Below are 22,647 nucleotides of genomic sequence, written 5' to 3' on the forward strand. Positions count from 1 at the left end.
TGCATTTCGACTACTTACTGATTTGGGCCTACTCTCTGTGTCAGCCTCTCATTCCAGTTGTCCTCCACTGCAATGCCCCCTGGTTATTCCTGTGTTACCAATTTTGAACTGCATTTAGCCAACTTTATTCTTTGGGCCTATATCTGTGTTTCCTCCTCATCCTGCCCATTGCCCAGCCAGTGATAGATGAGTCTGCTGGTACATTGACCCATAACGCAACATTCCCCGTGCACGCTACACAACAACATTGTGACCCTGCTGAAAGTCAGGTTGCTCTTCCCGCATACCATACCACCTTACACGGGGACAAAGAGGAAGGTACAGATGAAAGTGCAGGTTCCTTCATCAGGTGGGGGGAGGAATACTAGTTGGCGACGTCACTGGCACAGGGCCTCTCATAGTACGCAAAAGTGTTGCTGCCGGTGGGAGGCGCCCCCGCCGTGCAAACACACCGCTGTACTTTGAGGGGCCCTGTGCCAGTGCCAATGCCAACGAGTGGGCCCCCCCTGCTTGCTCAGGTTCACAGCACTTGCAAAGTTGAAATACTTACCTCTCCCTGCTCCACTGCCGTGACGTGGTCCAGATTTCCTGGGCCCACTAATTACTTGAACCAGCCCTACCCCCCACAACTTTAGCCAAATGACCCCCAATTTCAAATGCCTTACAATTATTATAAGGTAAATTACGCTTGACAAGCTTCATTAAGAAGAATGGATGGTTTTGACATTAAAATGGGCACTCTAGGTGTTTTCCTGGCCCCCACTCACTGCCGACTATGCTGCCCCATTGACTTGCATTGGGTTTCGTGTTTCGGTCGATCCCGACTTTACGTCATAATCGGCCGATTTCACTCGACCCGACTTTTGAGATAGTCGGGTTTCGCGAAACCCGGCTCGACTCTAAAAAGGTCAAGGTCGCTCAACTCTAATAACAAGCTATGCATGGCCCTTACGCATGAACATTTGCCAGCTCCATGTAAAAGGAGAAGAGGCAGCATAAGTGATACATGTATGATCATTGTGGGTCTGAACATTAGGACCCCTATCAAACCAGAAATCAATGTTCTTAGAGGTTCTTGGGTGAATAAAGCATTGTCATCATTTCCACTCAGTAAGAATACCCTCTTTATACCACTTCAAACAATTGTTCCCGGCCTGTATGTGCACCGTTCAGATTTTTTTTGCATTTTTCCCGCTATTCTATGCATTTGGAAAAAAACGCAAGAAAAAATGCATCAAAAACGCATCAGAAATGCGCAAAAAACATATCAAAAACGCACAAATAAACGCGAAAAAAACGCATGCGGATTTCTGGCTGAAATGTCAGGTTTTTGTCAGGAAAATGTCTGCCAGAAATCCTGACATGTGCACATAACCTATGCCTCACTTTGTACTAATGCCCTCTTTTATAATTCTACTAATGATAACTCCACCTCTAGGCTCCACTTAGTGGTAATATCCCCTTTTATAACTCTACTAATGCAAATTTACCTCTTTATGTCCCTCTTAGTAATATTACCCCTTTTTATACCTCTACCAAAAATAATTCCCCCATTATCATCCACTTGTAATAACGTTCCCTTTTTACCTTTGTTAATAATAATTCCCCTTTTATGATCCACTTAGTTATGATTCTCTGTTATACACCTACTAATAGGAATTTCCCTCTTTATGCCCCATTTAGCAACAATGCCCCCTTTTCTGGCCTCACTCCGTAATACTCTTGTATGTCACCACTTAGTAATAATACCCCTTTTATACCTCTACTAATAATAATATTTCCCTCTTCACTCCCCTCTTAATTACAATCCCCCATTATTTGCCCTCACTTACTAATAATGTTCCCTTTTATACATCTACAAATAATAATTTCGCTCTTTGTTCCCCTCTTAATTATAATGCCCCCCACTTACTAATAATGCCTCATTTTTTACCTCTACTAATAGTTCCCTCATTATGCCCCACTTAGTAATAAGTCCCCATTTTTTACCTCTACTAATAATTTACCCTTATTCTCCACTTTATGATGCCCTATTTTACCCCTACTATTAACATTTTCCCTTTTTATGAAACAGTAAGTAATAATTCCCCCTTTTATACCTCTACTACTAATAATTTCCCCTTTTATGTCCCACGTAGTTATAATACCCCTTTTAAACCTAATAATAATTCCCATTTATACACCACTAAATAATAGTGCAGTCTTGTATGCCCCCTCTTAATTGTAATGCCCCCTTTTATACACCTAGTATTATTTCCCCCCTTATGTCTCACTTAGTAATAATTAGTGTTGAGCATTCCGATACCGCAAGTATCGGGTATCGGCCGATACTTGCGGTATCGGAATTCCGATACCGAGATCCGATATTTTTGTGATATCGGGTATCGGTATCGGAAGTGTAAAATAAAGAATTAAAATAAAAAATATTGTTATATTCACCTCTCCGGCGGCCCCTGGACATCAGCGGGAGGATCCGGCGTCCGGCACGGCTTCTTTCTTCAAAATGCGCGCCTTCAGGACCTGTGGAATGACGTCTCGGCTTCTGATTGGTCGCGTGCCGCCCATGTGACCGCCACGCGACCAATCAGAAGCTGCGACGTCATTCCTCAGCTAAAGTCCTAGAATGAGCGCCTTCTAGGACCTGAGGAATGACGTCGCGGCTTCTGATTGGTCGCGTGGCGGTCACATGGGCGGCACGCGACCAATCAGAAGCCGGGACGTCATTCCACAGGTCCTGAAGGCGCGCATTTTGAAGAAAGAAGCCGTGCCGGACGCCGGATCCTCCCGCTGATGTCCAGGGGCCGCCGGAGAGGTGAATATAACAATATTTTTTATTTTAATTCTTTATTTTACACTTTAATATGGATCCCAGGGCCTGAAGGAGAGTTTCCTCTCCTTCAGACCCTGGGATCCATGAGGATACATTCCGATACTTGATGTCCCATTGACTTGTATTGGTATCGGATATCGGTATCGGCGATATCCGATATTTTTCGGGTATCGGCCGATACTATCCGATACCGATACTTTCAAGTATCGGACGGTATCGCTCAACACTAGTAATAATGCTTCTTTTATACCGCTACTACATATAATTTCCCTCTTTATTTCCTTCTTAATTATAATACCCCATAATTGGTCCCTTTTACTAATAATGCCCCCTTTAGAAACTAATATTTCCTCTATAATGCCCCACTTAGTAATAAGTCCCCCTTTTATACCTCTACAAATAAAAATGTCCCTCTTTATTCTCTTCTTAATTATAATGTCACATAATTTGTCACTTTTACTAATAATTCCACCCTTTTTAATCTAAGAATTTTCCCTTTATCCCTCACTTTCAAATAAGTCTCCCTTTTATACCTCGGCTAAAAATTCCCTCTTTGTGCCCCACGTAATAATAATGTCCTCTTTCATACCTCTACTATAATAATCAAACCTTATATGTCCAGAATTAGGTATAATGCCTCACTCAGTAACAATGACCCCTTAGTATGTCCCCAATTAGTAATTATCCACTTTTTACACCCCAAATTGTAATACCTTCTTTCTTGGCTTCACCATGGTAGATCCTCTGTGAGGTTACGAGATGGAGCATAAAGTTGGACACCGGGGAAGATGAGACTTTTTTTCAAAAATTATCCTCTCGACTTCAAGAACTTCACACGGATTCCACTCAATAATCTTTTAATTTTTTTTTTTGGCGGCTTCTACATAATAATCACTTGGACATTTCCTAGCGCGTCTGTGAGGCCCGCGGTCACTAATCATGTTGTTGATGATAATACAGGAGTAGATTGCTAATACCATTAATGAGGCGGTAATCCAGCAATGTTCTTTGTATTCCTTCTCAATATGTAATTCGTACAGGCGCTCTGGGATGTTCTGAAGAGGATTTAGAAGGTAATACACGGCATTAGCCGAGACTTGAGCATTTCATCCATCGTATTAATATTAGAGTAGATTTTGGGTGGTTTTCTGTTTTATAAGTTCACTTCTTCCGGTCTAATTGTAGTCTTACTAGACTGTATTTTCTCGCCTTTCTTTTTTCTCGGGATTGTGTTGGCTCAGCAGCACTTATGTATAATAATTAACTTCTTTGTTTGAAGCGGACATATAAGAAAAATATACTGTGCGGAGCTTACAGATGAAAAGATTGAGTCTCGGTATAAAGCAACGATGCATTCAGCAGACTGTATGCTTCAGAAAGCAAATCAAACAAGAGCGTAGGTTGCACATAACAACTATGTAACGGTGAGCGCTGTTGTATATGCAAATATAACCGGGGGGGGGGGAACAACCTGATTCTTGTTGCAATTTTTTTGTAGACTTTTGCATGGATTGTTTACTGTAGACCTCATTTCTGTGACGGTGCAAACAGCTCTGCTTTCTACTAGATATCGTCCTATCTATCTACAGTATGCACAATATTTATCTATAAGCTCAAGTTATCTATCTGCAAAAAAAACGAACCGGCCCCCTCTTCGCAGAATGAAGCAAGTGTGAACAGGTACAAGCTGCTAATACTTCATAATATACAAAGCATTCAGCAGCACTCTATGCACTAAGACGTATGCAGTCACAGAATATATTAAATGTGGACTGCATTACTGCTATATAGACTGAAATGTTATAATAGTGGTGCAAATTTATGAGAGCCCACCAGCCACGACAAGGCGTACCTTTCGTTTATGGAAAACTAAATATAACATTTGTCAAACATGCCTCTCCTAGCTAAAAACAAACAAATATAAAGGGCAGGAAGGATTCAGAATGAATTAACTCATCAATGGGTCATGCTCATGAACGTATTTTTGGTCCGAGTGTGATCCGACAAAACATCAGATCATATTTGGACCAATGTTATTCTATGGGGCCGTACAAAGGGTGAATTAATCAAATCAAGCCAGTCCGAGGGAAAAATTTGCGGCATGCCTGAGTAGGATTTGATTATCCAATCACACTTGGCCATGCAAGTCAAGGAGTCCATAGAAAACACTGGACTGCTCTCGGATGACATCTCAGTGTATTCAGATTTTCTCAGACTGACAGAATCAAGAAGATGGAGAAATCTTTTTCCATCTTCTCCTCAGTCGAGAAAATCGGATCCCACTCTGATCAAACTCTAATCTGAGTGGGATTAGCATAATCAGCCCGTATAAAATACGAACGTGAAAAAATGGTACCGTGTCATCGGTATTTTCCATCAGTGTTTTTTTCCAGTATGGATAAAGAAATAAATAAATTACAAATCTTCTCATATACTTTGTAATGTTTAACAAATCAGCACACAGATTAAATAGTAATGCCATCCGTCTACTATTCGTGTTTTTCACGGACCCATAGACTTGTACTGGCCCTTGTCATTCGCGATGTTGGAAAAAAACTGGACATTTCTCCTTGTGTTTTCCACATACACACGATCAAAGTAAAAATATGGACATGTGATTGACAGCATAAAGTATAATGGGTATGCTTGGTAACCGTAAAAAAATGGATTCCACACATACTCGAAACACGGACATGTGAAGGAGGCCTAAGGCTGATTTTAATTAATACTAGATCCTACTTCTCCTTTACATTTGGAGACTTTTAGCCCAGAAGAGACATGTTTGATAAATGGTAGGTTTACGGTCCCATCAAAGAAATGTTGTCTGGTCGTGGCTGATGGGCTCTCATGAATTGGCTAATTTGCACGTTCATTGCATATGTTCAGTCTGTATAGCAGAAATGCAGTCTAAATTTCATATAGTCAGTGTTTGCACACATCTCAGCGCTTACAGAGGCTGCTGTATTCTTTGATCTATCTATCTAACAAATTAAAGCAGTACTAATTAGAGATAATATTATCATTCTGTATTATACTATTGGATTTTGCCTTGTAGTTGTCTTTTCTTGTAAATAGTCACTTGTAAAAGGTATCATATTGGTTTTTGGAGCACAAGTCTTCTCACAGAATTGGAATATCTTCAAAAAGTTAATTTATTTCAGGTCTTCAATACAAAAGTGACTCTCATATATTAGATAGAGTCATTACAAACAGAGTGGTCTATTTCAAGTGTTTATTTCTGTTAATGTTGATGATTATGGCTTACAGCCAAAGAGAACAAAAAAGTTATTATCTCAGTAAATTAGAATACTCTATAACATCAGCTTTAAAAATTATTTTAAAATCCGAAATGTTGGCCTACAGAAATGTATGTTCAGTAAATGCACTCAATACTTGGTCAGGGCTCCATTTGCATCAATTACTGCATCAATGCGGCGTGACGTGGAGGTGATCAGCCTGTGGCACTGCTGAGGGGTTATGGAAGCCCAGGTTGCTTTGATAGCAGCCTTCAGCTCATCTGCATTGTTAGGTCTGGTGTCTCTCATCTTCCTCTTGACAATAATCCATAGATTCTATATGGGGTTAAGGTCAGGCAAGTTTGCTGCCAATCAAGCCCAGTGATACTGTTGTTTGTAAACCAGGTGTTGGTACTTTTGGCAGTGTGGACACAGGCCAAGTCCTGCTGGAGAATGACATTTCCATCTCTGAAAAGCTTGTCGGCAGAGGGAAACATGAAGAGCTCTAAAATTTCCAGGTAGACGGCTGCGCTGACTTTGGTCTTGACAAAACACAGTGGACCTACACCAGCAGATGACATGGCTCCCCAAACCATCACTGATTGTGGAGACTTCACACCAGACCTCCAGCAGCTTGGATTGTCGCCTCTCCACTCTTCCTCCAGACTCTGGGACCTTGATTTCCAAGGTCTAGTGTGAAGTCTCCACAATCAGTGATGGTTTGGGGAGCCATGTCATCTGCTGGTGTAGGTCCACCGTGTTTTATCAAGACCAACTCTACTGGAGCAGCCAGGATAAAATTATGAGAAGCGAGGGAAAATTGACATGAAAATGATCCCAGGAGGTGGACATCAGCGGAAAAACGTGGCACTGTGTGCTGCTATCAAGTATCAGTTATGCATGGGTTAAAGGACAGAGAAAAGCAGAAGTGTATGTTGTATTGTATTTGGCTACTGGATGTAATCCACTGATGGAAACCTTCAGAACAATGTTCACTACACGTGTCTTAGAAAAATAAAGACTGGAATAATGGATTCCAAAGATACTATAACGTCCAAGGTTATAGATTGTCAATACTTGGTAGCTGAGATCACCTTGGCTCGTATTGAGGCCTTGGGTTTGTGCCGTCCTCGTGAATGCTTTTTCAGTGCCGAGCATTGATTATCACCGAGTCCTATTCACTGGTGTTCAAGAACTTAACAACGCCCCATAGAACGTGTGTAATTCTTCAAGGACTGGATGTATGAAGACGACACAAATCAGGTTACGAGGTCGAGCTACAACATAGCCCATGACGGCTTTTGCAGAATTAAAATGTGGATCAGACTGTGCCGGGTCTTACAATTTATATCAGTTTAGTTCCTCAACGTATTTGGGTACGGCATCTCTCTTTCAATGGCAGGGCACATTTCGGGACATACATTCCTCTTCGGGACATAACAAATGTTCTTCTTGCGCTTACACAAGGTGAAGGACGTATTAGTTATGCAGTCACAGTACTAGGAGGGGATGGAGGCTCCTATAAAGCATAGAGAGGAGGAAAAAGGTGCTGAAGACGCAGGAAGAATACATTGATCTTGGGGAACAGGCAGTCCATCCTAGCAGCCGGCATTAGACAACGCCGTATTCTCGCCGCAGATAAAGTCTGTTAATATCCTGTCTGCAGCAATTATACCCGGGCAAAATAGACTTGCAGTGACGGAAGCTTGTATTATTATGAATAAATCTCTGGCAGCGCGCTCTGTTGTGCTCGTAGACGTACAGACATAATTAACCTTTTCATAAAGTCTAATTTTAAGAGATGTCACAGTGCTGTGAAAAATTGCCTGGCCCATCCAACACCAGTCAGTAATAGAATGTAGTTTTGCGCCAACCCTTACTAGAACAGATTATTTAACTAATTCAGCCTTACCGACTATGGACATAAAACTCATCAGACCATACAAATACTGCACTATCACTTTTGTCATTTTCACATCGACTTCAAAAAACTCATTTGCCCCAGTCCACAGCATACTTGCCAACTTTTCTAGAACATCTGAAAGGCTCCTGGAAAAAAAAACAATTATTGAGACCTCCCAAATTGTGCAGAGAGTTAGGAAATTTATTGAGCAGAATCAAAGCCTGTCCAAAAACATCCCTGACATCAGTGATTCCAGACGTTTGCTGACAGGTGATGCAGGGAGTCCCATCGTCCAAATACAACAAAATCATTTTTGCCATTTTCCACATTTTCTCAATAAGACTTTTGGAAACCTCCTAGCGAGTCAATCTCTAGGGCTCCACCAAAGACTGTCACTAAACTTTCTGAAAACCAGTGGTTCCAGAAGATTTCTTGCATTGATATCAGGATGTTCCTTTATTATTAATAATAATAATAATCTTTATTTTTATATAGCGCTAACATATTCCGCAGCGCTTTACAGTTTGCACACATTATCATCGCTGTCCCCATTGGGGCTCACAATCTAAATTCCTTATTAGTATGTCTTTATTAGATGGAGTCACAGCAGGGGTGGATTAAGGGTAGCCAGGGCCCCGGGCTGTTCAGACACTGTGGACCCCCCCGGTCATGTGACGGGGGTCATGTGACGGGGGTCATGTGGCAGGGGTCATGTGACGGGGGTCATGTGACGGGGGTCATGATATACCCGAACCAGATTATTCCAGAAAAATGGCCGGGCCCTACTCTACTGTAACCTATTAAATATTTGTTAAAATCAGCAATACAATTTAGTTATATTTTGACCAATAATATCACATACAAGGAACAAATACCACCGCACCATGACCAGACCACAAATTACAACCACAGTGATCAAATAATATCACATACAAGGAACAAATACCACCGCACCATGTCAAGACCACATATTACCACCACTTGGTGACCAAATAGCACATACAAGGGACAAATACCACGACACCATTTCCAGACCACATATTACCACCACATAGTGACTGAATACTACAATACTGATCAGTAATAAAAAAAAACCAAAAACACAATACTATCACCATAAGTGCAAGTATTCACAGGAGATCTGTACTTAGTATGCAGTGTCTGTGTAGAGGTAATACAGAGATCACTGGTGACATTATACACAGGAGCTCTGTATATAATGTATAGGTAATACAGTGATCACTGGTGACATTGTACACAGGACCTCTGTATATAGTATACAGTGTATAGTGTCAGTGTATAAGTAACACTGACTCACCAGTGATGTCTCTAGGTGAAGTCCTTCATCTTTCATCCAGCACAGACCACCATCATTTCTTCCAGCCAGGACTCGTTTCTGCAGGAAATAACACAGTTATCTCGAGCTCCGCTTGCAGAACACATTACTTAATTTTTCACAACTTCTACATTACACCACATGAAGTAAAAAAGGCGATATAGTGTCACTCTGCACAGTAACAGGACCACCCCACCATTTAAAACAGTGTCCTCAAAAAATAAAATAAATACATCACTGCATTAATAATATCCCTTAATTAGCCCCTATGGTAATATTATTCCCCATCCTGGCCCCGTTTATCTCATTCCTGGCTCCAGCAATATGTTCTTGCATCCTGCAATTATGAGCATCCATTCTACATTTCTACCCCATATGATCTCCCCATCCTGCCCCATCTGTCTCCATCGTATCCATCCTGCCCCATGATCCAATCCTGCCCCATGTCTTTCATTTTGCCCCGTGTCTCCAATCATGCCCCGCATCTGCATTCTGCCCATGCCTCCAGTCCTGCCCCCAGTGTGTCCAGCAATCTGCCCCAGTGTGTCCAGCATTGCCCCCAGTGTGTCCGACTCCAGCATATTGCCCCAGTGTGTCCAGCAATCTGCCCCAGTATGTCAAACATATTGCCCCAGTGTTTCCAGCATTGCCCCCAGACAGTGTGTCCAGCAATCTGCCCCAGTGTGTCCAGCATTGCCCCCAGAGAGTGTGTCCAGCAATCTGCCCCAGTGTGTCCAGCATATTACCACCAGTGTGTCCAGCAATCTGCCCCAGTGTATCCAGCATATTACCACCAGTGTGTCCAGCAATCTGCCCCAGTATGTCCAATTGTCCAGCATTGCCCACAGTGTGTCCAGCAATCTGCCCCAGTGTGTCCAGCATTGCCCCAGTGTCTCTAGCATTGCCCCAGTGTCTCCAGCATTGCCCCAGTGTGTCCAGCATTGCCCCCAGACAGTGTGTCCAGCAATCTACCTCAGTGTGTCCAGCATATTACCCCCAGTGTGTCCAGCAATCTGCCCCAGTATGTCCAATTGTCCAGCATTGCCCACAGTGTGTCCAGCAATCTGCCCCAGTGTGTCCAGCATTGCCCCAGTGTCTCTAGCATTGCCCCAGTGTCTCCAGCATTGCCCCAGTGTGTCCAGCATTGCCCCCAGACAGTGCGTCCAGCAATCTACCTCAGTGTGTCCAGCATATTACCCCCAGTGTGTCCAGCAATCTGCCCCAGTGTGTCGAGCACATTACCCCCAGTGTGTCCAGCAATCTACCTCAGTGTGTCCAGCATATTACCACCAGTGTGTCCAGCAATCTGCCCCAGTATGTCCAGCATTGCCGTCAGTGTATCCAGCAATTTGCCCCAGTGTCTCCAGCATTGCCCCAGTGTCTCCAGCATTGCCCCAGTGTCTCAAGCAATCATCTGCCCCCAGTGTGTCCAGCAATCTGCCCCAGTATGTCCAGCATTGCCATCAGTGTGTCCAGCAATCTGCCCCAGTGTCTACAGCATTGCCCCAGTGTCTCCAGCAATGATCTGCCCCCAGTGTGTTCAGCAATCTGCCCCAGTGTGTCCAGCAATCTGCCCCAGTGTCTCCAGCATTGCCCAAGTGTCTCCAGCATTGCCCGTGTCTCCAGCATTGCCCCAGTGTCTCCAGTATTGCCCCAGTGTCTCAAGCCATCATACGCCCCCAGTGTGTCCAGCAATCTGCCCCAGTATGTCCAGCATTGCCGTCAGTGTGTCCAGCAATCTGCACCAGTGTCTCCAGCATTGCCCCAGTGTCTCCAGCATTGCCCCATTGTGTCCAGCAATCATCTGCCCCAGTGTGTCCAGCAATCTGCCCCAGTGTGTCCTCCAGTATTGCCCCCAATGTGTCCAGCAACCTGCCCCAGTGTCTCCAGCATTGCCCCAGTGTCTCCAGCATTGCCCCAGTGTCTCAAGCAATCATTTGCCCCCAGTGTGTCCAGCAATCTGCCCAAGTATGTCCAGCATTGCCGTCAGTGTGTCCAGCAATCTGCCCCAGTATCTCCAGCATTGCCCCAGTGTCTCCAGCATTGCCCCAGTGTGTCCAGCAATCATCTGCCCCAGTGTGTCCAGCAATCTGCCCCAGTGTGTCCTCCAGTATTGCCCCCAGTGAGTCCAGCAATCTGCCCCAGTGTCTCCAGCATTGCCCCAGTGTCTCCAGCATTGCCCCAGTGTCTCAAGCAATCACCTGCCCCCAGTATGTCCAGCAATCTGCCCCAGTATGTCCAGCATTGCCGTCACTGTGTCCAGCAATCTGCCCCAGTGTATCCAGCATTGCCCCAGTGTCTCCAGCAATCATCTGCCCCAGTGTGTCCAGCAATCTGCCCCAGTGTGTCCTCCAGTATTGCCCCCAGTGTGTCCAGCAATCTGCCCCAGTGTCTCCAGCATTGCCCCCCGTGTGTCCTCCAGCATTGCCCCCAGTGTGTCCACCGTTAGCTTACAAAACAACAAAAAAAATGAGTCTCCTCACCTGACCTGGCGCTCCAGCGGCGAGCTCCCTCCAATAGCGCACACTCGCCGGCGACTGACAATGACGTCAGACGCCGGCGACGTGTGCGCTGTGGCCGACATCAGCCGCCAGCCTCCAATTGGCTGGCGGCTGTTGTTGTTAACTATTGACGTGCGGGCGCGCGGCCGCACGTCAATAGGAAACCGCCGCAGCTCCGGAAGGGGCCCGGTGAGCAGATGAGATGGGGCCCGATGCGGGCCCCCTCTCTCTGCCCACCGGGTCCGGGGACACCATTGCCAGCGGGCATTCACCACCACACTCAGGGGCGGATTATCAGAGGGTCAATCTGTGCGATAGCCCAGGGCCCCCCACACACCACTGGGCCCTGGGCTACCGTCCATATTGACCCTCTTATAATCCGCCCCTGAGTCACAGAATTCAGGTAAAGCACAGTCATTTCGGCATTTTGCACATGAGCTTCATAAGTCTCATTGGTCTGAGTCCACAACAAACTTGCCAATCTTTCCGAGACAATCAAGAGGCTCCGGGAAAAAAGAAAGACTTAGTATACAACCAGAAGAATTGACAAAGTCTCCTGTCAAAGCATGAAAAAACCCCACCTAAAAACAGTGGTTCTCTCCTAATTTGGTTATGCTCTCCTACTGTTCCCTTGATTTCTACTCAATTGTTTGGTAAGTGTATTTATTTGATTGTAGCTTATTTTTATCCTTGTCTGTTTCCCTGTCTGTCAGGTTTGTGTTATCCCATACACTTCTTACCTTCCTGGGTGGGGGAGAAAACAGATCAGCATGCATATACAGTAGAAGCAAAGCGAGGTATGAGACCCCGGCATCATCACCTTCAGGGGTAATCTGGGGTACAGGCAAAGCCTAGGGTCCTCCTAGCTTGAGTAACAGGGAAGGAGCCAATTGCCCAGGGAAATCAGGCTACAGTATCGTGACATAAGGTCTAAATATGTTTGGTAAAATTACACATCTCATTTTTGAGGTCTTGACTTGACAAACATTTGAACGTTGACCATAAAACCCGAAGGGCTATTTCGGAAGTTTTGAACTGCTATTGGAGAGCCCGCTTGGGCCGTGGGGTACTCAGGGTGACCCAGTCTGTGGCCCTTGGCATCTAATAAGTCAATTAAAGGGGAAATAAAGTTTATAGGGGTTTTGTTCTTGATGCCACTCATGGTTTTCAGCACTAAGGAAAAATGGCCGACGCTGCAGTTCATTTCCATTGGTGCAGTTGGTGATGCAGCAGAGTTGGTACAGCTCTCCACAAGTAGCGCTAAGTCCCAGGGCAGTTGTAGAGTTAATGGAGATGGTAATGGTTGTAGTGCAGGCCAGGTGAAGAAGTAAATAATGCAGAGGACTCAGCAGGGTGCAGTTTCCACACTTTTACTCACAGTTCTTAAATGCAGTCCCAGCCGAGTGCTGTGTCTTCTGGGTCTGTGGTCCAGCCAGCTCTCAGGTAATTTGGGATCCACTTTGCCAGAACCCCCTTCTTATGCTCCTTCCCTGGCCATCTCACTGTGCTGGCTCCCGCCTCTCCTGTCCCGCGCCTCACACACAGTTTTCCAAACCAGCAGCCTCGGATTTTGTCGGGTGACAGCCTCCTGGTTCCCTTGATCCTATGTGGCTGCCTTTTCAGCGAGTGTGTGTGATTGTGGCTGTGGCACATACAGATACCTCAGCCTCCAGCTTGCTAGCTGAGCCTTGTAGTTCTCGACTGGTCTGGGGGTCGGTTCCCCTACTGCATGAAGTAATACAAAATAATCTAGGCACTCAACTTAAGGATGAATTTTTTGACTTTTAATGTAGTCAAGGCAAAACATTTCGGCCGCATCTGGCCTTTATCAATTACAAACTATACAGGAGTGTCAGGGATTCGTGGAAATCCTCTGGATTTTAGTGAGGCACATCTCGGTGTGGTCACTTTCACAAGAGTATGGGGCATCTAAAGGGGAAAAAAACCCAATGGTAAACAAGCCCGGGGACCTGAATGTGCGCACATGCCTGGAGAAAGACGCAGCGTCCGCTGTTTCTCAAAGTGACCATACCGAGACGTGCCTCACTAAAATCCTCAGGATTCCCACGAATCCCTGACAATCCTGTATAGTTTGTAATTTATAAAGGCCAGATGCGGCTGAAACGTTTTGCCTTGACTACATTAAAGTAAAAAAAATCATCCTTAAGTTGAGTGCCTAGTTTATTTTGTATTACTTCATGGTGTGGGATCATACTTCCTTCCCTAGTAGTGCACACGGTTCTCTATTGGTTCCCCTACTGCGACCTGGTCCCTCCACCCTACTACAGTCATGAATTCAGGCGCCACGGGTGGATTCCTTACTTCCCTGGCACCTAGGGTCCCTTCCTTCTTTCAGGAGCTTCTGTCTCCACGTCTGCTCTGCTCCTTTTCTCTACACCAACTCCTTCCTTACTTTCTAACTTCTCCCCTTCTTTACTTTTTCCACCCACACCTTCTACCTTATCTCTCCCTGGCCTGGAGAGTTCTAGTGTTGGGTGCTAGTGTGTGGATATTGGGTAGTGTCATCTCTTTACCCGAGAGCGGAGTACCACACCTCTGTCTGAGATGCAGTACCTCTGTGGTGACTGGACCCTCAGGGGCGCAACATTATGGGATAGCTTCAGTATGCTTACAAAGTTTACAACTTGCTGCAAATGGTAATCATGGAAAATGGGGATCTATTTCATGTTTTAAAATGGGCGACTGTTGGGGTAATAATTTTGTTTATGTATTTCTGTCTGGACCTCACCAGTGTCTTACTGTGGCAATGTAGTGTGACATTATCTGTAGGATTCATATACAGATATGTTCAGCTTTATATATCATTAAGACCTTCAATTACTCTGATGGGCAAAAGGGTAAGAATGTTTTGAACTTTTGACTTTCAGGCTCCACATCTCACCACCCACTACTGCTTCAAACATGAGACTACCATCATTTTATAGACAATCATCTTGGATATAACATACATACTTTTCATTTGTTGCAAATGTTTAGTTATGCAGATTCTTGTCATGTCCCTGCATTGTTACTGTTTTGATCTTGGTGGTGTAAAAATATTTTTCTTCCTGAATACTAAAAATTACAACTTGTTCTCACATTCCCTAATAGCTCAATGTGTTATGTTGATTACAAAGTTAAATGTCACTAGCTCAAATCGAGGAGGAGCAGCCATGAAGATTTCCAAAGAATAGAGAATTCTGAATTTCTTTCAGACAAGAAAATTGCCAAACTAGTATGCTGTGTAATAGTGAGATCTCCTTGCCATACATGTTACACATGTCTGGAATGGTGGCAAGAAAAAAGGTGAAGAATCCTCGACTATAATATCATCGTAAGAAGAATAGGCTCCAGCTTGCAAAAAAGTATGAAACGTGGACAGTATAAGATTGGAAATTGGTGATTTGGAGCAGTGAGATGAAAGTCAATAGACTAGGCTCTGATGGGTGTAAATGGGTCTTGATTGAAGAAACAAGGGAAAAAAGTAGCTAACGGATCAAAAAAATGAAGGAACTGTCAAGTTCGGTAAAGGAAGCTAGATGATATGGGGTTGCTTCACAGCCAAAGGCGCTGTCTACTTGACCAGGATTGATGGTAGTCTCAATGCTGAGCTATATGTAAGTCTACTATAAGGCAAGTTACTTCATACACTCGAGCATTATGGGTATGGAAACATTGTCATAGTGTTCCAATAGGACACTAGCCTGAAGCATACGTCAAGATTGGAAAAAAAATGGTTCGATGACAATGAAGTAGAGGTGCTTGATTGGCCTTCCCATGCCCCAAGCCTCAACCCAATTGAACACTTGTGGGTAGAGTTGAAGAAAAAGCTGTAAAGATACCCAAGTGAGACGACCAGTATGCACCAACTTTAGGAACGTGTAGAAGAGACAAGGAATCAGATTATGGTTGAGACATGCTTGGATCTGATCAAGAGCATGCCTAGAAGGATTGAGGCAGTGATGAAAGGCAAAAGGTGAATTTTACAAAATACTAACAAAATAGATATTAAAATTTAGATTTTTAGGAGGAAAGCAGTAATAATGTAGTGACATGAAAAGAATCTGCCTAAGTAGTCATATGGAAAGTAATTGCAATTCAACTTCATGTGTGAGATAGCCAAGATGATTGTCTATAAAATGATGGCAGCCTTACGTTCGAAGCAGTAGTGAATGGTGAGATATGGAGTCTAAAAGTCAAAAGTTCAATATATCGTTACCCTTCTGCTCATGAGTGTAAAGTATGGATAATGATTAAGAAACTATATGTTTTTCTGTACAGGACTCCGGTATGGATGAGGAAGGCAGGTTATGGTTATGGTTGGTTATGGGGTAAGGGTCTTGTTTTCGTAAAATGAAAATGTATTAATAGCTTTTGTATTCATTGTACCTGTCTGGAAAATGTATCAGACTGTGTTACTGCATGTCAAATGCTTTAATGAAAACTATTTGATTAAAAAAAACTATGTTTTTCATTTCTCTTAGTAGATAAGTGTTGTCTGCATGTTGGCTCAATGGTTAGCAGGACAGCACTGGGGTCCAAGGTTCAAATCCACCAAGAACAACATTTGCAAGGAATTTCTATGTTTTCCCATATTTGTGTAGGTTTTCTCCCAAACTCCAAAGACGTATTGATAGGGAATTCGTTTCTGAGCACCAATGGACAGTGATGATAATGTATGCAACGCACTGCGGAATATGCAAAGCATAATGAATAAAATAAATAAGCTCAAAAATCTCTTTTGGTCTGGTGCTGAATAGACTAGAGTGTGGATTCTCGTTTTTTTAAGCCTAAACCCCAAATTATCAAGTTATGGTCCCCCCAAAAAAATCATCAATTGATGATTTTAGCAAATATGGAGCAGAAGTGTGGTAAAAAATGGAAAAAAGGGTCATCTGACCAAAGGACAAGACAAGACAATCCAATGGGAGGGATTGGAACAAGATCCAGGAATATGGCCAAATGGCTACAACTTGTGCCATTCACCCGAACTCATTCAAGAGTCCGGAAGAAGTGAGAAATAATATAATCTTTAGCTTACCATTGAAAGTAAAATATTGCAGTTAGAAGAGGTTAGACACAGCGGTATAGATGTCCTTGATAACAATTCCCAGCTGTCTTAGAGGGCCCTTAGACATCTATGCCAACTATCGAGATACTAGGAACATGGACGGCACATGGTAGGTTTCCCTTAGCTACTTTATAGGTTCACAAGTTACAGATATTTCAGTTGCACCAAGTGCCATGAAGGGGCCATACTGAGGTATAATAGGATATCAGTAATTTGGGGCCAGCCCTAAGCCTAGTCGTTGCATTAGCACTTGAAGCTTCATTCTGCTTCTTTGCCTGAATGTTTCTCCTACAGTACTTCTCGCCTCTCCTCCTTCATTTCTACCTAATTGCAGGGATTTAATAATAGGCCTTTAAATGTAACATAGTCGAGGCGATCTATCTGACATCACTTCATTTAGCATTCACACAATGTAATGTGTCAGGCGGTATTATCTACTATGACAGCTCAGCCATCTAATACACACCGCAGCTTTATAAAAATAGACTTAGGAGTGGAACTTCTAATTAGCCGGCGTCAGGAGAGGTCAAACAGTCGCTACTCTTCTTATTTCCTTCATTTAAGAAATGACCTATTAATTACATTTACTGTGAAGCCTCATAAATAATTCTACCAGCGATGTATCTACCAGTTTTCCCTCGACGCTGCCAAAATATGACTAAGCTAAGATATGGAGGAATTCCTGAATAACATCACATGTTGAGAAACACCGGTCTGCACTGTTGGAGCGAGGTATTAAAGGAGGTCCATCAGCGACCCAACTGCTTTGTACTGTCCAATTTAATGTCTGAAGATCCCTATTTTGACAGTGAATGCTATGGTCTATATGGTCATTGAATGGTCAGAAACACACGAGGAGACTTAGTATATAGAAATAGATGGTACTAGAATGTGCTAATCACGTGAGAGCTTGAGATTTATTCAAGGTTCTTACAATGGGTTCAGATTCTGCCACAAATAATGGATCCCAAAAATCAAGCAGAGGAAATTCCAATATGTAGGTAATTTTGGACAAGTAGTGTCTCTTTCTTAGGCTAGTGTCATAAGCTGATACACCATTTAATCCCTAATATGCTTTCCACTCAATGTGATGACTGCCACGTATGTCTGTGCCCTTAGAGTTGACTTTTTCTGTATTTATTAAGTTAAAAAACGGTCACCAGAGATATAGGAGGTGACACGGAAGAATTTACAGTTCCTTTCATTTCCTTTCTTCCTAAAGTAATGGCACAACATGCTTGAAAATTATAACTCTTAATATAAGGCACAGAATCTTGATGGTTGCAGTACGACCTAAGTGGTGCTTTTGCTTCAATGTTTCACAAGAGCACTTGATGAGACGGATGGTATTCTCCCATCATTCACTGTTGACTTCACATTGGCCTCAGGTCTGTGTTCACTTCACCCAGGCTACCACACACTGTTAGGGCTAGCAGAACGCACCAAATAAAGGGATAGATACGAGGTGCGTTCGCAGCCCGGGATCCACCATGCAGAGATGGTACCTGCTGCTATGCAATGGTGGATGGACGCTGAACTCACATGTGGGTTCGACTTCAACCCATGTAAAATAGTAGCGAGCTCTGTTGCTTCACAGAGTCGCAAGATACTCAGAGAGTAATACCCTAACTAGGGTTGTGCTTGCTCTGGAACTCTTCTGTGCTAACCGCACACATGAAGGAACCAGATGCTAAGCCAAGCGGCTAATTGCCCCCACTGACGCTAGCTGCCTGCCTGAGTGTACAGTCCCAGATCTAGACACACCACATGTAACCAGAGTGGTAGAGCATCCACTGGCATTAGCCATAAACAAATGATACTAGCACATGGCCGTGCGGCCATGCGAACCTTTTATAGTTGCAGCTTATTCAGGACCTTCCTAGTGGACCAATAGGAGCTGTTGCAGGATTTGAGCGTGTGACCCCCAGCCTCCAATGAGAGGTCTTCCCTTGGGCCTGCTCAGAAAAAGAAAAGCAGGACTTAGTCCCAGAAGCATCTGCTCGCTGCTGACCAGTACTGGCTACAATGGCTGAGCCTGGAAGGGCAGCAGTAACCAAGTGCAGAGTATATGCCTGAGCCAGACGCTGGGACCGACGTCTCCAGTGAGCAGGCTCCACTGCGGCTGGAGAAGATTGGGAGATCGCAGCGGAGGTGATTCGAGATTCCCCCTGTGCAGCGGTGGGAACTCGACACCTAACACACACTGTCAAATTAACACGTTGTAGAAATAGCTATAATAAATGACTTAAGTTCAATATTTTAACATAATTTGCAGTGTTTGCATAGAAAGGTAACTCTTGCTCTGGTGCTGTCTCTAAAAACCCTTCCCCACAAAACCCTTGTATCTCCTAAGATACTTTGAGACAAGGCCATGCTAGGGGTGGATATACCATTGGTTCAGAATGGCAGCTTCAGGAAGGGGGTCCACTTCCACCTCTGGAGCAGCAAGCAACTTCTGCTACAAAAACACAAAGAGATGTATAATGATGAACCATTGGGTCTCCTTTATACTGCTCTTTCACAGAGATCTTCACCCATCTGTGTCTGACCCTGGGCCACACTACTGATCTTTGGGCAGCCATCTTTCTACTATGTGCTGTTTACAACTTCCATGTTTCACACAATCCCCCTTAATCCATCCTTATATGTAACCCCCCATGCAAGTTATCATACTTTCATCCCTTACGTTTTTCATAGCCTCAGCAAACTTTCAAAAACTGACCCCTTTCCAGGCTGACAAATGAGCTCACCAACAATACCTCCTGTGAAATCCCAAAGTTCTGCTCTAATTTCCGTGGGTACCCCAACATCATTCTATAAAGCAGCAATGGCTTCACTAGTCAGCTCGCTATCTGCTGTCTGCGATCTTCATGGTCTTACTTACGATTTGCATGATGACCGAACTTGGCCATACGTGGACTTTCCAAAATTATATTAGGAAATCCGCTGTGGAACATTTTACCGGCTGACAACCCACCTCTGTTTTTTCTTCAGCCTCACCGCTCACCAGTGCTCCTCCAGTGATCATGCCCCCTTTCCAGTTCACAAATGTCAACTTATTTCCTAATTTTCATCTTCTGAACTTGGTCCTTTGGAGGTAAAACTTGCTCTTGTTATATTTTCTCATATTATGAACAATATGGCATATTTTAATGACATGCCAATAGATATGTCTACTTCAACGTAGGTTCATATGTTTAGTGTGTTGAGCTATATTTTTCAACTTCATTTTTTTTAAAAGAAAGAGCATGTTAGAAGTGGCTCTGGATGAAATATGCAACATAATAGATACTGTAAAATTGCAAGGTTTCAAAAAATACTGCACAAAAAAACTTCTGAAATGCTTCAAAAACTCTTCAAAACCAATCCAGGAAATGATCCGGAAGGAATAAAGCTTCTCCAAAAACTTCCCAAAGAAGGGATGTTTTCAAAAGCGGGTTCCAGTTGATATACTCATCGTTTTTGACTACCTCAATTCGTAAATATAGTCTTTGTGAGCTATAAAATACACTCTTGGCTCCCATCAGTGGCAGAAACGAGCAGAAGAAGCCCTCTCTGCCCGAACAGTGTGTGGGCTTTTTGCAATTTAATAGTTCATCATAATGCACAATTCCACCTTCTTTGGAGCTAGAGATGAACCTTCTTACCTCTTGGATCCCTGTACGGTTAAACAAGTTGCACCAATGGCATGTCCACTTCTGATTTCCATAGATTTAATAAACTTGCACCCTCCATTGCTTTTTCCTTGAGTGATGGTCGAATTGATCATTTTGCTGACCTAGGTAACCAATGAATTTGCAACTATCTCTTTCACAACCCTCAACCACAAGAGTCCATGTTCAATAAAACTTTGTTTCTCTCCCCCACTTGACAGTTGTATGATCAGCAGATTTGGGACCTCCATTCATCTAGTAGGAGGATATCCCACTGCCATATATACAGAGTGTGCAATAAATTTATATCGGCAGAACATCCCCCATAGCTTTTTCAATGGTCATGTATATTAGGGTCACTTCTCTACCGGTAATGTTCTATGGTTGCCGGAGCGATTCTACTGTCTCTGTTTAGGCATCATATTAGATATTGGGAGAGTTAAAAAAAAGTTTAATTACTTTCCCCCCTAATGTGACCCATGCCGAATTGATTAAACATTAGTCTTAATAGCAATTTTCAGATCTTGTCTGTTTTCCGCCCTGTAATCTCATCTAAAAAATGAATGATGATTGTACTTTTCATTCCTTAGAGGATGACAATGAATGTGCAATAATGAAGATACAATACATACACCTATGAGTTTAGCATTACACCACAGCCCCACGTGGACGCTCACTCGGTCCTTGCACTATATTTTCTTCATTTTAATCATTTTTTGCTAGTCTTGATGACTCAAAACACTTCTATGTTTATGGGGTGAGGAGATATCACATCCAAACATAAGATTGCCCTACCGGCAAACTGACTACTTATTAACATGCTTAGCACCCTCCCAATCAGTCCCTCATCTAAAAAAAGCCATATAGTGCCCAAAAACTACCAAAATATAGTACAGACAAAAAGTTTGGACACACCTCCTCATTTAAAGATTTTTCTATATTTTCATGACTATGAAAATGGTACATTCACATTGAAGGCATCAAAACTATGAATTAACACATGTGGAATTATTTACATAAGAAAAAAGTGTGAAACAGCTGAAAATATGTCTTATATTCTAGGTTCTTCAAAGTAGCCACCTTTTGCTTTGATGACTGCTTTGCACACTCTTGGCATTCTCTTGATAAACTAAAAGAGGTAGTCACCGGGAATGGTTTTCACTTCACAGGTGTGCCCTGTCAGGTTTAATAAGTGGGATTTATTGCCTTATAAATGGGGTTGGGACCATCAGTTGTGTTGTGCAGAAGTCTCGTGGATACACAGCTGATAGTCCTACTGAATAGACTGTTAGAATTTGTATTATGGCAAGAAAAAAGCAGCTAATTAAAGAACAACGAGTGGCCATCATTCCTTTAAGAAAAGAAGGTCAGTCAGTCCGAAAAATTGGGCAAACTTTGAAAGTGTCCCCAAGTGCAGTGGCAAAAAACATCAAATGCTGAAAAGAAATTGGCTCACATGAGGACCGCCCCAGGAAAGGAAGAGCAAGAGTCACCTCTGCTTCTGAGGATAAGTTTATCCGAGTCACCAGCCTCAGAAATCGCAGGTTAACAGCAGCTCAGATTAGAGACCAGGTCAATGCCACACAGAGTTCTAGCAGGAGACACATCTCTACTAGTGATGAGCGAATATACTCGTTACTCGAGATTTCTCGAGCATGCCCGGGGTGCCTCCGAGTATTTTTTAGTGCTCGGAGATTTAGTTTTTCTTGCCACAGCTGAATGAATTACATCTGTTAACCAGCATAAGTACATGTGGGGATTCCCTAGCAATCAGGCAACCCCCGCATGTACTTATGCTGGCTAACAGTTGTAAATCATTCAGCTGCGGCAAGAAAAGCAAAATCTCTGAGAAATCTCGAGTAACGAGTATATTCACTCATCACTAATCTCTACAACAACTGTTAAGAGGAGACTTTGTGCAGCAGGCCTTCATGGTAAAATAGCTGCTAGGAAACCACTGCTATGGACAGGCAACAAGTAGAAGAGACTTGTTTGGGCTAAATTTATTTATTTGCTCGTATGAACATATATTTAAACATCATGTAAAAATACATAAATGATTAACAGATATTGAGATTTTCTATGTTTGGGCTAAAGAACACAAGGAATGGACATTA

The sequence above is a fragment of the Ranitomeya imitator genome, chromosome 1, assembly GCF_032444005.1.
Source record: "Ranitomeya imitator isolate aRanImi1 chromosome 1, aRanImi1.pri, whole genome shotgun sequence".
Lineage (NCBI taxonomy): Eukaryota > Metazoa > Chordata > Amphibia > Anura > Dendrobatidae > Ranitomeya > Ranitomeya imitator.